The sequence below is a fragment of the Ursus maritimus genome, unplaced genomic scaffold, assembly GCF_017311325.1.
Source record: "Ursus maritimus isolate PB19 unplaced genomic scaffold, ASM1731132v1 scaffold_12, whole genome shotgun sequence".
Lineage (NCBI taxonomy): Eukaryota > Metazoa > Chordata > Mammalia > Carnivora > Ursidae > Ursus > Ursus maritimus.
Genome location: NW_024423564.1, coordinates 63,892,628 through 63,907,616, shown reverse-complemented (window position 1 = coordinate 63,907,616; position 14,989 = coordinate 63,892,628). Strand labels below are relative to the sequence as shown.

At 35.8% G+C, this 14,989-nt stretch overlaps 1 protein-coding gene across 4 annotated transcripts in view; it reads right to left on the bottom strand.

Annotated features, from left to right (window-relative positions):
• Nucleotides 1-14,989, bottom strand: part of FAF1 (Fas associated factor 1) — a 484,187-nt gene that overhangs the window by 54,488 nt on the left and 414,710 nt on the right. The window lies entirely within an intron of this gene.

The window sequence follows — 14,989 nt, the reverse complement described above, 5'->3', positions numbered from 1 at the left end:
GCAGGGAGCCTGATGCGGGGCTCAATCGCAGGACCCAGGGATCATGACCTGAGCCGAAGGCAGACGCTTAATGGCTAAAGCTTGGTTATTGAACTAAGTACTCCCCACAACGCTCACACTCATGAAGTGTGATGACTTAGCAGTTATCCAAGTTGAAGATCTTTTAAAACATTTTTAGCTTCTGAAGTGATTGTGCCATACCTACATTTAAATCGTTACTTCATATGAAATTAAAAGTTCATTCAACTACCAGAATTTCTCATTTGTTAAATTCTGAAGTATAGCCAATATATATGTACTTAAATTTAATAAATACCCACACCTGTTGACATTAGAATACAGGTTCTTTTGGGCCATTTTGTGTAATAGCTGAGCGAATCATATAAGGTCACCAATATTTGACTGTTTTAGACCTCTAAAAATGGAAATTCCATATGGTTTAACTTAATACTTTCTAAGTTTTTGGCTCCCTAATTCAGTATACACGTAAGTGCTCTCACTGATACCTATTCAAGACTGGCCTTCTCCCTCAAGTCTCAATCTCTTTTAATTTCAATTATTCATCTAATTCCAATATCTCTGGTATAAACAGTAAAATTTCATTGATTCCCAATCTTTTATTTTTGTTATTTTTTAAAGATTTTATTTATTTGACAGAGAGAGAGATAGCCATCGAGAGAGGGAACATAAGCAGGGGGAGTGGGAGAGGAAGAAGCAGGCTCCCAGTGGAGGAGCCTGATGGGCTCGATCCCAGAACGCCGGGATCACGCCCTGAGCCGAAGGCAGACGCTTAACGACAGAGCCACCCTGGTGTCCCATGATTCCCAATCTTTTAAATAAAAAAATCTGGAAGAATTGTAAGCTGTTGGTCTAAAGCTAATTGCTGTAGTATCTATGATGAAAGAGTATGCTACGTGAATTATATGGTAGAATACAATATCAGGAACAATATTTAACCACGTGAGAGACCACTCAGGCTGGAAAGCATTCAAGGATAATTTACATGTTATATAATATTACATATGAATAAAAATGGGTTTTAAAAACTTCTACTTGGAGACTTGTACTAAGCCATTAGTATTTATATTTTAGAGAAACAGAAGCATATACCTTTAAATATATTTTCACTAATTCCAGCTGGGTATTTCCCACTTTGGTATATACATTAAGTTTTACTATGACCAGATATAATCAGCCTGATACTATTTTGTGCATTTCTATTTATATTAGCATTTGCTTAATTCATTATTCTGAATTCCTTCTCCCACTCAACATCCAAGTTTGTACACAGTGGCCACTTAATAGTTCATTTGGCCATTTGGCCAATAGTTCATTGATCTATATTTGATATATAATGTCTTTATTTTTTAAGTCACTGAGGAGAGGTAATGGGGGGATTAGTAGATCTGTGTTTAAGTCCAATCCCTGCTAGTAGCAAGCTATATGTTCTTGGATAAATAACGTCTCCCTTTTCAGTCATTACTTAAAGGATTGGATTTCTAAGGATTTTATGCCTCTGTGGACAAGTCTATCTTTCCAAATTCAGAAATCCCTAATACAATCAGTATAACCTATGGGAGTAATCTTATCTTTCTATATTTCAAAGGGAGAAATACTTAAGATATCTAAAATTTTAATTTTACATTACTTTTTGACCCCACCCCTTCCAAATTAGTTTAGGTTTCTCTTGTAACATTCTGTACCTTCCCTTTAAAACAGTTATCACAATTGCTATTAATTAATTATCACATAATAATTTACTTAGCCATGACACTGTAAGCTCATAAAGGCAGGGACTTTGTCTATATTCTACACCTCTATATTCCAAGTGTTTCACACATTGCCTAGTTTGGGGGAGGTGTTTAATAAGTATTTGTTGAATAAATAAATTGTCTTTCCAGGCATAAAATATTTATTGTCTGCAGTAAAAATTAAGGAGGAAGAAGGCAGCTCATCCACAAAGCAGCCCCATCTGAGTCAATGAAATCGACTGGCTGGGCAGAAATGACATGTTATGACACTATGTACACACAACAAAGGGACTTTCTAAAAGCTACCACAGCTGGAAGCCCTTTGAACACAAATATAGTTGATAATAAAAGCATTCTAAGTAAACAGCTCTGTTTTAAAACAGACTGTTGCAGATATGCAAGGCCATTAAATACAGGGATCTCTGCCACAAAATGTGGCACCTATTGTGAGAGGACTTCCTGAACCAGTTAACTTGCTTCCTTCCTTCCTTCCTTCCCCTCCTTTCCCCTCTCATATAAGGCATCACACTAGCACTGAGGATACAGAGACTGGCCATAGTTTAGTAAGGGAAGACACAGATAGTCCTGCTTGGATCACCTTCATCATTATTTTATGGAGCCTACTAACTTATTGTGAAGAGTTTGGTGTTCAAGTTTTGCATTATTTTCCTTTTGTTCCTTAAATAATGTCACTCTCTTTTTACCCGGAATAGTTCCTGCTCTGTCATCTCTGTCCTTAAAAATCCTACCAGCTTTTCATACACTTTTAGAAAAATAAAAGACCAACATGTACAAAGGAGCTACTACATAGATGAAGAAACTGCAATCATATGAGGATAAAGAATTTATCCTCAAGACTACCCATTACGTGGCAGAGCTTAGACTTGAATCCGGGTCTTTGGACAGCTTCCTCTCCCCTCCCGGCTGCAATCCAATGTTCTTTCCTTTGCTCACAGCTCTCCCTGACGATCGCAAACAGAAGGGCTAGCTCAGGCATGTGGCTCAGGATGAATTTTTCTAAATTTATGGTCAGAGCTTCTTATGTGTTTGGTAGTTGCTTGTGAATGGCTATCGTTTCTTCTTTTCTGTCTTGTAGATTTTGTATTTGTTTCTCTAATGGTCCTGTTCACTGTCATCTCCAATCTGGGGATTTAAAGAACACTGCTTCGGCATCTCCCCCATATTATTCTATACAATTAGGTTTTTTAAAAGAAAATTCCGGGTGTTGTGGTTAACATTTCATGTACAAACTTGTTCTCATATTCTATAGATGTGCCTCTTGGAACTTCTCCTGCATCTTACAAATATAGTCCTTGTGGAGTTTCCCTTTGCTAAATCTGAGTGGGCAGATGAGACAAAGTGACTAGAAATACATGTACGTTGTGTGGAGGTAGAACAGCTGGATAATCAGGTTCAGGAGTAGGTCTCGGGTGCTGCTTGGGCTATGGCTTGGGCTATGTGGCATCAAAATACTCTTTATCACACCAAAATGTGAAGCTGGATTGCTCAGAACAAAGTGATAGCCTCCACTGGAGCCTTTCATTTATAGCATACTTGTCACTGCTCTCATACTGCTTTGTGCTACACTCATTTATATATTTGTCTCATGTTCCCTACCTGAGCTGTAAGCTCCGCAAGGGAAAAGACTCCATTTGATATGTCTTTCTATTCCCTATGGCAACTAGGGTGCCATCCTACATATGGCAAGCATTAAATATGTTTCTGTTAGATGAATGAATGGAATTACCAGTGCTCAACAGGTATATACCTGAAGTTCTGGAGCCTCTAAGTTTTCAAACTAGTAATGTTTATCTACACATATTTCTTATCCTGAGTATTATAATGACTTGTTAAGAAGTGCAAAAACTAGAATTCCAACCTGGTCTTTCTCACCCCAAAGCCTATGTTTGTTTTCCCACTGTGACACAGTAGGTGGCTTGGTATAGTTCTCTACCTGAGACAGTAGCCACTGAGTCAGATTTTCCTACAACCCATTAATAATAAGGAAAATATTTGAGTTGTCCAATGGTTCCTAAATGAGTAGCTTAACCAGAAATGGAATTTAGATGTAACCTGTTACTCCTTGGTAGCGTTTAAAATTAGTAATCATCAGTTAATACCCAAAAGACTAATGCAAAATTCTGAATTATCAAATTGAAGCAGACTATAGTGGTTAGGCTTGTTTCAAATACTTACCAAATACATACACAAATATGTAAATACATATATACATGTATGGTATTTATCTATTCTTCTTGAACGCCCAGGTCAGAATGCACACCTTAATCTTTGTCCTGATAAGTAAAACCTGGTAAGTAGGGAAATGGTCCTGATATGTATCCCTGAAGAGGTATGGACCAAGATAACTGGAAATTCTCTCAATATAAATACTTAGAGATAGACAAAATATAACAAAGATGTTTAAAAAGTATTACTCAGGATGTGAGAAAGAAAGAAGCAAAGAAAGAGAAATACCTGGGTACCAGAAATAAAGGGGAAACCGAAAAATTAGAGCTGTAAGTGAGGAGGTAACATGGAATCTGACAAGGTAGATTATCCACTTTGGTAACCCAGAAGCCAATTGAAACCAGAAGATTTTATTTTGGACCTAAGCAAGGGAGGGAACCGAAAAGTTATCTATGGGGAAACTTTTGGCAGTATAGTGTAAGTGTAATTGGAGTCTGGGAACAGGGTGCAGGGGAAGAGGGAGAGAAAGCTTATTTTAAGAAATGATGGCCAAAAGTGTTCTGAATTTGATAAAAACTAAAAAGCCACAGATCTAATAATCGAAATGAACACCAGGTGAAAGAAACATGAAGAAAGCTACATCCAGATACATCATAACCAAATTGCATGAAGTTAATAATAGAAAGAAAAATCTTGAAACCAGAGAAAAGACATAATATGTACAGGGGAATAAATTAAGAATGAAAGCAGACTTCTCAGAAACAGTGCAAGTGATAAGAGAGTGGAGCAACATCTTTAAAGCACTGAAGAAACAATGTATCAACTAAGAATTCTATACTCAGTAAAAATGCCTTTCAATTGAAGATGAAATAAAAAGACTTTTTCAGATATACAAAGGGTAAAGAATTAATCACCAGCATGTGTAAAAGTTAAAGGAAGTCCTTCAGGTAGAAAGAAAATAATATCAGCCAGATGGGAATCAGGAACTACACAAAGGAGAATAAAAATGGGAGCTTTGCGGATAAATTCAGAGACATTTTTTCTTATTATTTAAATCTCTTAAAGAAACAACTGAGTATACCAACGGCATGTTTTAAAGAAACAGAAGAATCCATTCTAAAATTCATATGGAAACTCAAAGGACCCCAAATAGCCAAAATAATCTTGAAAAAGAACAAAGTTGGAGGACTCATATTTCCTGATTCCCAAACTTACTATAAAGCTACAGTAATAAAAACATTGTAGTAATTTATCCATTCTTATATACAATGGAATATTACTCAGTCATGCAAAAGAATGAGATCTTACCTTCTGCAACAATATGGATGGACCTAGATGGTATACTGCTAAGTGAAATAAGTTAGAGAAAAGAAAAATACCATAGGATTTCACGCATATAAAAAAACCCAAAACAAACAAACAAGCAAGAGACAAAAAAAAAAAAAAAAAACAGACTTAAGTACAGAGAACAAACCGTTTCATAATGGGGACATAGGTAGGTAAGATGGGTGAAATAGATAAAGGGGATTAAGAATATACTCACTATGATGAACACTGAGTAATGTATGGAATTACTGAATCATTATACTGTACACCTAAAACTAATATAACAATGCAAGTTAATTATACTTCAAAAAAAATAATAACCATTATAGTACTGGCAGAAGGACAGATATTTAGAACAATGGAATAGAATAGAGAGCCCAGAAATAAACTCACATACATGATAAATTTATTTTTGACAACATGGCAAGACCATTCAAAGGAGAAGGACAGTCTTTTCAATGAATGGTACTGGCAAAGCTATGAAAGAATGCAGTTGGGTCCTCAATTTACACCATATAAAAAAATCAACTCAAAATGGATCAAAGACCTAAAATTAAGAGTTAAAACGATAAACAGAAAATACAGGTGAAAATCTTCATGACCTTGGATTAGGCAATGATTTCTTTAGTATGACAACGAAAGCGTATGCTATAAAAAGAAATGTTAGGCATCATCAAAATTAAAAACTCTGGTGCATCAAAAGACACTGCCAAGAGAGGGAAAAGGCAATTCAGAGTGAAAAAAAATATTTGTGAATCATATCTGATAAGAGTTTAATATCCAGAACTCCTGCAAGTTAACAACAACCACAAAAATGAACAATCTAATTAAAAAATGGGCAAAGGACTTGAAAAGACATTTCTCAAAAGAAGATATATAAATGGCCAATAAGTTTATGTTTATAGCAGCACTATTCACACTAGCCACCTAAGTGTCTATATAAACAGATGAATGGATACACAAAATGTGGTATATAGATACAATGGAATTTTATTCAGCCATAAGAGGAAGTTCTGGTATGTACTACAACATGCATAAACCTTGAAGACACTACACTAAGTAAAAGAATTTAGACAGAAAAAGACAGATATTGTATATTTACACTTACATGAGTTACTTAGAGTAGGCAGACTCATAGAAACAAAGTAAATCAGAGATTAACAGGAATTGAAGGGAGCAGAATGGAGAGTTACTGCTTATTAGACTGGCTAGATCTCTAATTTAATGGTGAATAGAAGTGATATGAACAGACATCCCTGCCTTTTTTCCTGATTTTAGCAAAAAAACATTCAGTCTTTCACCAATAAATAAAGTATTAGCTTGTAGGGTTTTTTTTTTAATAGATGTTCTTTATCAGGTTCTACTCTATTTCTATGTTACTGAAGGTTTCAATCAGGAATGGATTAGCTTTTTGCCTAATGCTTTTTCTACATCCATTGAGATAATCATACGGTGAATCACATCGATTGATTTTCAAGTCTAAGGCAAGAAAAGGAAATAAAAGACATCGAAAATTAAAAGGAAGATGTACAACTCTCTTTATCACAAATAAAATGATTAGAGATATGGATAATTTAAGTGATTTTGGTAAGGTTGCAGGATATAAATTGATATACAACAAGCAACTGCATTTCTATACACTAGCAAATATTAGAATATACAATTTTAAAAATACCACTTATAACAGCATAAAATATGTGAAGTACTTAGGGATAAATTTGACAAAAAGGTGTACACTGAAAATTACAAAATACTGCTGAGAGAAATTAGTCCTAAACAAATGCAATTCTAATAGAAATACTGGCAGTATTTTTTTTTTTTGGTAGAAATTGATTAACCGATTATAAAATTCATATGGCAACGCACAGGACCTAGAATAAGCCAAAACAACTATGAGAAGAGGAAGAGAGTTAGAGGACTTACACTACTTGATTTCAAGACTTATTATAAAGCTAAAGTAATTGTGTGTGGTAGTCGTATTAAGATAGACAAAAATAACCACTGGAATAGAATGGAGTCCAGATAGAGACCTATGCATATTTGATCAACTGATTCTTGACAAAGATGCAAAGGCAGTTCAATGGAAAGGATAGTCTTTGCAACAAATAGTGGCAGAACTACTGGATATTCATGTCTCCCTCCACCCTCACTCCCTCAAAAAGAACTTGAATCCATACTTCATACTATTAATAACATTTAACTCAAACGGATCATAGACCTTAGTATAGAATCTTAAGTTATAATACTTTTGGGAGAAATATAGGAAAAAATGGTGACCTTGAATTAGGCAAATATTTCTTAGATATGACCCAAAAGCAGGATAGATTAAAAAAAAATCTAAACTGGACTTTATCAAAATTAAAAACTGCTCTCCTAAAGAAAGTTGAAAATGATAATGAAAATTAAGCCACAAACTGGTAGAAAAATCTTTGCAAATTACTTATCAAATAAAGAAGAACTTGTATCTAGAACATATAAAGAACTCAAATGCAAAAATAACAAATGATCCAATTTAAAAAGTGGGCAAAAATAAAGACATATGGACAGCAAGGAAGCACATGAAAAGCAGCTTGATTTCATTTATCACTAGGAAAATGCAAATTAAAACTACAATGAGGCACTACTATATACCTATTAGAATGTCTTAAATTTAAAAATATTAACCATTCCTAGGGTTAACAAGGATGTACAGCACTGGAACTCTTGCTCATGCACTCATGATATGAGTGTAAAATGGTGCAATCGCTTTGGAAAACACTTCAGCAGTGTCTTAAAAAATTGAGCATGTATTTACTATATAATCTAGTCATTCTTGGTTACCCAAGACAAATGAGAGCATATATAAAAACTTGTATATAGCTATTCATAGCAGCTTTATTTGTAATAAAGCTTTACTTGTAATAGTCCCAAACTAGGAAATAATCCAAATGTCTGTCAACGGGTGAATGGATACAAAAATGTGAAAAAATACAAACACTACTGAAAGAACCATTGCTTGTTCAGAGCAGACAGGAACTGGAACCTCTGTCATAATGTAATGATTCCTCATGATAGGATTATGATGTTAATCATAACAAGCAGTTACCTTGTAAGCACAAATAGCCATCATATTACTCAGTGGATACTGGGGGGGAAGACTTGCCCTATATGTTAGCAGCCTATTTTAGGATCCAGGATAGCTAACAATGAATGAATCATTTAGGTCTGTTGGAATATTGCTATTTAGTATGGGTGAATATTCAAGCATTCTGTGTGCGTGTGTGTGTATGTGTGTGTGAAAGACATGAGATAATCAAAGAAAAATATAGTGTATTTAAGCTATTTTGCTGTTTAAGAACTTGTCTTAAAAAAGGCATTTATGCAAGATTTTTTTTTTTTTTAAGATTTTATTTATTTATTTGACAGGGACAGCCAGCAGAGAGGGAACACAAGCAGGGGGAATGGGAGAGGAAGAAGCAGGCTCATAGCGGAGGAGCCCGATGTGGGACTCGATCCCAGAACGCTGGGATCACGCCCTGAGCCGAAGGCAGACGCTTAACGACTGCGCTACCCAGGCGCCCCTATGCAAGATTTTAAAATGCAATTGTTAAATTATTCTGAAAGGTAGCATTGTTAATATTGCTGGATGGTCATTGCACAACACTGTGAATACACTGAGTGACGCACATTATAGTAATTAACTATGTTATGTAAATTCTATTTATATTAAAAAATTATTAGAGCTAAAAAAAAAAGTAAAATTTCTGTATATCCATATAGTGGATTCTTACCAATTAAATGGAATGAATTATTGATACATGCGACAACATGGATGAATCTCAAATAATACACCAAAGAGTATATACTGAATGATACAGTTTTTTATAAAATTTGAGAAGATGCAAACAAATCTATAGTAACAGAAAGATCAGTGGTTGCATGGGACTTGAAAGGTTGGCAGGTCGATGCAGGAGGAAGTGACTGCAAAGGTATATGAGGAAACTTTTGAGAGTGATGGATATGAATAGGTTCACTATTTTGATTGTAGTAAGTTTCGTGAGTATAAATATGTCTGGAACTTTCAGGCTGTATACTTTTTACAGGTTCAATATAGCTTTAGAAAATAAATGATTAATAACACTAAAAAATTAATGGATGGATTAAACAGCAGCTTAGACATGGGTGAAGAGAGAATTAATGAAGTGGAAGTAATGTGAGCAATACAGAGAGATACAGAGAAATAAAATATGATAGAGAAATTAAGAGACACAGAGGATATAATCAGAGTGTCTAACATGCATCTGCTAGGAATTCTAGAAGACGGCAATACAGAGAAGGGAGCAATACTCAAAGAGATAATGTTTTTGAATTTCCTAGTATGAGATAATACTGAATGGGTAAGGACCATTTCGAATGGTAACCTCTAGTTAGAAACTACTAAGCTGAATAATAAACATATCACTTGGTTAAGTCCCCATAGCCACGGTGTAGAGCTTTGAATGCCACCTCACCTGAAAAACACCAGTTCTGATTCTCAATTCTGCTAATCCAATGATAAGACCTTGAATGACTGGGCTGTAGTAACAGAAGTAGTAGTTAAAACCTTGCCAATCAAAATGTGATTCGATGACAAGCAGCACTTAAAAAAACTGGAAGCCTGTCAGAAATGAAGAATTTTGGGCCCCATCCCAGATTGACGAAAGCAGAACATAAATTTTAATAAGATCTCCAGGTGATTCCTATGCACATTTAATTCTGAAAAACACTGTTTAAGAAAACATACCAGTTTTCTGAGCAGGGCATCTTAAAGAAAGCAAGAATCTTTTTGCTTAAAAGTAACATATCTAACATTGTTTAAGTGACAAGTAGTTGGGATTTTTTTTTTTGCTTGCAGGAAAGCCATAAATGGGAGAAGTTCATATACACAGGTAGAGAAGAATGCTTAAATACTACTAGGATGAGGACAATCCATTAGCAGCCAGACAGAAGTTTGAGAGACAAGACCCACAATAGGTTCCCAAGTGGTCATGTAGATTGCTCACATAGGAACACGTCCATTGAAAGCATACACTGAGTAAAGGTAACAGAGAGAGAAAAATGTATCTCCTCTCCCATATAGTAGCCCCATTACATGGAAAGTCCAGCTAAATGCTCTGGAGACTTTTTTGGGGTGTGTGTGTGTGTGTGTGTGTGTGTGTGTAATGGAAATGATGTAATGGTCCCTAATAGAATCAATTACATTTGGTTGCTACTTCTCTAGTTAAGATTCCTTCCTGAAAGGAGATAGATAAGACAGGAAGAGAAAGCTTATTATTATTTTTTTTTTATTTTTTTTTTAATGATTTTTTATTATGTTAGTCACCATACAGTACATCCCCGGTTTCCGATGTAAGGCTCGATGATTCATTAGTTGTGTATAACACCCAGTGCACCATGCAATACGTGCCCTCCTTACTACCCATCACCGGTCTATCCCATTGCCCCACCCCCCTCCCCTCTGAAGTCCTCAGTTTGTTTCTCATAGTCCATAGTCTCTCATGTTTCATTCCCCCTTCTGATTACCCCCCCTTTCTTTATCCCTTTCTTCCCCTACCGATCATCCTAGTTCTTATGTTCCATAGATGAGAGAAATCATATGATAGTTGTCTTTCTCTGCTTGACTTATTTCACTTAGCATTATCTCCTCCAGTGCTGTCCATGTTGTAGCAAATGTTGAGAACTCGTTCTTTCTGATAGCTGAGTAATATTCCATTGTATATATGGACCACAACTTCTTAATCCAGTCATCTGTTGAAGGGCATCTCGGCTCCTTCCACAATTTAGCTATTGTGGACATTGCTGCTATGAACATTGGGGTGCATATGGCCCTTCTCTTCACTACGTCTGTATCTTTGGGGTAAATACCCAGTAGTGCAATGGCTGGATCATAGGGTGAGAAAGCTTATTTTTAATCATAGGTGAACAAATACAGTCTTAGGGCCAAAACTGGCCCACGGCCTGGTCCTGAAAATAAAAGTTCTACTGGAGCATAGCCATGATGTATTATGTATGATTCCTTTTGTGCTACAATAGCACAGTTGAGTAGTTGTGACAGAGAGTCTATGGCCCCTAAAGCTAAAAATATTTATTACCTGACCCTTCACAGAAAAAGCTTGCTGACGCGTTTAAATCATCATAAATGTTGATTTCAGCTTTTTAAACTTCTAGTAAGTACGGAATAAAACTCTAATGAGGTTTACAGTTGATGGAAATTTAGGGAAAGCTTCAGGAAAAGGAAAGGTCAGATGGAAAGAGTAACTAAATTGTTCAGTACAAAAAATCAGAAGCCATAACCTAGCTCTGACATTAAAGATTTAAAGTCAAAAGTCTTACAGCCGCTTATTTCAAATTATTGATAAAAATAATTCGACTAAATATAAGAATGCAAGAGAATTGTATAGTTAGGTTTCCAAAAAAAGTGGAGGAATACTTTCTAACTCTAGACACATTTGAACAAATCACCTGTCTTAGAGGCTTGGGTATAGAATTTTTTTTGTTGTGAACCACTTGCTATCTTGGCTTAGTTTCAGACGACTCTGTTGAACATCTACTATAAATATAAACTGGGCCAGGTACTGTGGGAAAGAGAATGATGTTACACTAGTCCTTACATTAAAGAATGTTTTTAACTTCATGTAAAAGGGACAAGGGATTTTTGTTCTTATTTTAATGGAGATTCTGTAGTTATATACTGCTGTTATCAAATTTCTATTGTTGAAAGTATAGTGTCAGTAAAATAATTACCTTTCTAAAATCAAAATCACATTACAACACTCTTCTTTTCTAACTTCCAATGACTTCCCCATGCCTTCAGGATAAAACCCAAATTCTTAGCACAGCTGCCCTCACATACTTTATCAGCTTCATTGTCTACTTCTCCTCCACATATCCTATGTTCTAGCCATACAGAACTCTGAATAGACCAGGCTTTTGCATGCCTCCCTGCCTTTTATACATCCTTTATCCTTGGCCTGGAATACTCTTCTTTGCGCAAAATCACACTTGTCTTTCAGGCCCACCTTAAGTGTCCAGGCAGACACAGGTACTCCCTCCACCCCCACATCTGGGTAGAATGGCTTCACTTTTGTTTTCTATTCACATAGTATTCAATAGTATTACACTTATACATTTACATATTTGTCTCTCGCATTAGACTGAGAATTTAGAGGGCAAGGATACTGTTTTATTAATCTCTGAATTTTTCCAGCATACATTAACATCACCAAGTTGGCACTTGGTGGATAATAATAGTAGTTAATGTTTAGTGAATGCTTACTGTATGCCAGGCACTTTTCTAATTAGTTTGTGTATTATTTGATTTCATCCTCATGTATATTGAGGGAAGGAAGGAAGAAAGGAGGCGATCACATATTTAAGAAGAAAGAAAGGGAAAGGGAGCAAAGGTACCTGCTCTAGAAACTATCATGGATCTCAGAAGCGTCAACAGTCTTTGCAAGCTAAATGCTCTTGTTATACTTTCCTTTTGTTTCCATTAGTTACTATTACCTCTGTCGTGGGTTCTGAGATTTAAAAGATAATTAGAGGGGCGCCTGGGTGGCTCAGTCATTAAGCATCCACCTTTAGCTCAGGTCATGATCCCAGGGTCCTGGGATCGAGCCCCACATCGGGCTCCCTGTTCGGCGGAAGCCTGCTTCTCCCTCTCCCACTTCCCCAGCTTGTATTCCCTCTCTTGCTGTCTCTCTTTCTCTGTCAAATAAATAAAATCTTAAAAAAAAAAAAAAAGATGGTTAGAAGCCTTGAAAGAAATGATAATAGGCAAGGATAGGAGTAAGAAATATAGCTCTACTGAGGAAAACGGTCCTCTTGTGTAGGGTGCTAGATCATTCCAGGACTACCCTCTGTAACATAATCTGTATGAATGACAAGTTTCTTTTCAGGGGACTCTTCATGCTGATGACTGGGCACAGTACCTGGCACAGAGCAGTTATTCAACAAATGTAGACTGAATTGAACTGGGAGGATAATTAACTGATTCCTTTGAGTCACCAAAACAGATAAGCCAGTCCCTGGCAATTTTGTAGATTCAGTGATCTCAAAAAGTAAAATAATTCAATATATATAATTCAAATATATAATAATTTAAAGCCAAGTTTTCATAACCTGCCACTAAAACCAAACTGGTCATTTTATTTTCTAAGTAAGTACCTGGTTAGTATGAGAACCAAGAAAGCAGAGAATTTAGTAATTATATTATTCTAAGGGGACTAATTCATTAGGCACCAGAAAGATGTAAGAATGTGCCTCAATTTCTTTCTCAATGTTTGGGAGATGAAGGCTTTTTTTATTTATTTATTTTAACTTTCATCTTATGATTTAATTGGAATAGAACTGGAGTTCAGATATTTAAGATCCTATTTTTGAAAATTTCTTAGGCCATAGAATACTCTGACAATCTTGTTTACAAAATAAGATTTTTAAACAGTATCTCCTATTTTTAAAGTATCAGAATTAGACATTTCTCCAAAGAATATATACAAATGGCCAGAAGCACATGAAAAGATGCTCAGCATCATTAGTCATTAGCGAAATTCAAATCAAAACCATAATGAGATACTACCTCACATCCACTAGGATGGCTATTATTTAAAAAGGGGAGCGATGAGAGGAAGGGAAAGATAGCAGTCCAAATGTCCATCAGCAGATGAGTGGATAAACAAAGTGTGGCATATCCATACAATGAAATATGATTCAGCCATAAAAAAACCTTAAGTACTGACATATGCTACAGTGTGGAAGATTCTAAGTGAAAGAAGCCAGATAAAAAAAATCAGATACTGTGTGATTCCATTTGTATGAAATATCTAGAATAGGTGAGTCCATAGAGACAGAAAGCAGAATGGTGGCTGCCAGGAGCTTTTGGAGTAATGAAAATGTTTCCGACCTAGATGGAGGCTGCACAACACTGTGAATGTACAAAACGCCACTGAATTGTACACTTTAAAGTGGTTGATTTTGGGGCACCTGGCTGGCTCAGTCAGTAGAGCATGTGACTCTTGATCTCAGGGTCGTGAGTTTGAATCCCATGTTGAGTTTAGAGATTACTTGAATAAATAAAACTTTTAAAAAAGTAAAAAAATTAAAATAAAATGGTTAATTTTGTTATGTGAATGTTGCCTTAAAAACCTCCAACAATCAAAATGACAGAGGGAAGTTAGATGAGCTGTTGTCTTGATAGCAACAGAGCCAAGAACTAGATAACAACAAAGGGGAAAAAGAGAGAGGAGTATTTTTATTTTTCTGCACCTGCAGTATAAATGATGAAAGCACTGCTTGAAAAGATGTGTAAAATTGGCATTCAAAAGAAGTGCTGCCTGATAGCATTGGCTTCATAATGTACTGCAGCCAAGACATTCATTTTCCAACCAAACAACTTGGATTGTAGTCCTCACTCCATCCTGATGGCAGAATAGTACAAGGAAAAAGGTCATAGGCTTAAAACACAGAGTTGGTTTGAATTCTAGGTTTGCCACTTAAATTTCTATGTCCTTGGGTAAGCTCCTTGACCTCTCTCATTACTGATCAATGGTATCTCTAAAATGGGAGAAATACCTCCCATAAGCTAGATTATGGAGAGGATGAAATAAAATGATGAATATATATCACCCGAGACTGCAGTGGGCATTTGATAAATGTTATCCTAATAATCATCATCACCATCACCCTAATAATATCAATTCTCTTCCTTC